Consider the following 1,193-nt stretch of genomic DNA (forward strand, 5'->3'; position numbering starts at 1 on the left):
GGCCATGTTGGCTGCGTGCAAGGCAGACGCCCTACCCGCTGTGCTATTGCTCCAGCTAGCACAGTGGTAGGGCGTTCGCCTTAAAAGTGGCCAACATGGCCGACCCGAGTTCGATTCCTCCACCCCTCTCGGAGAGCCTGGCAAGCTACCGAGAGTATTTGATATGCCAAACACAGTAACAACAAAGTCTCCAATGGAGACGTTACTGGGCCCGCTCGAGCAAATCGACGATCAACGGGAGGGCCTTTACCTTACCTTTATTGCTAACCCTATGTGATTATATTTCCTCAGAAAAAAGAATTTCTGCCTCACCTGTCCAGATTCCAAGCATCTCCACTGTCCATCTCTCCAAGACCAGGGGTGTGCCCTGCTGTTGAAGTGAGTACTTGCAGAAAGGGGTTTTCCAGGGACCATCTGCAATAGGTTCTAAATGTCTCACTCTTAGGGGCTGGGGCAGTAGTACAGCCAGGAGGGCGTTTGTCTTTCTTGCGGTTACCAGAGTTATCCCTGCCACAACATCACTAGGTGATATTGTCCCCTGAGCATCACTAGGTATGACTCCAACCCTCCCACTTCAGAAATTGTCTTGACACATGAGAATTTTTTATGCATCTTTTTGGAGTTGGAGCGTTTCTCCTGTCTTTCCCTCTTCCTTGTGTCTGTGTGTCTGAGATGCAGGGGGAGCCATGCTATGTCCCTCAAAGGTAAATCAGGTGCTCAGCACTCTGAGCTCCTCTCCTTGGGTGTATCTCACTACTTGGGGAGAAGGTGAGGTGAGATTTGGGGCCACACCTGGTAGTACTTGAGATCTGTGACCTTCTCTGTGCTCAGTGGACTAGTGGACACTGGATACAAGTGAAGGCCCTCTGGCCTTGCAGGTGTCTTGCATCTGCTTCAGTCTGGTGTGCTCTGTCCTGTTTATACCTTCATGGAAAGTTCTTACATGTGAAATTTCTAGAGCCCTTTCAACAGATGGCTGTTAGGGGAAAATGAAGGAGTTGGAGTTGGAGGCTCTAAGCGAAATTATGGACTTTAAAATCTCGTTTGGGCTAAATTTAATTTTTCTTTTTTTCTTTTTTCTTTTTGGGACACAGCGTTAATTCTCAGGTGTTATTTCTGGCTTGGCACTCAGGAATCACTCCTGGCAGTGCTTGGGGGACTGTATGTGATGCCAGGGATCGAACATATGCCAT

Source organism: Sorex fumeus, unplaced genomic scaffold (assembly GCF_029834395.1).
Source record: "Sorex fumeus unplaced genomic scaffold, SorFum_2.1 ptg000134l, whole genome shotgun sequence".
In the NCBI taxonomy this organism is placed as follows: domain Eukaryota; kingdom Metazoa; phylum Chordata; class Mammalia; order Eulipotyphla; family Soricidae; genus Sorex; species Sorex fumeus.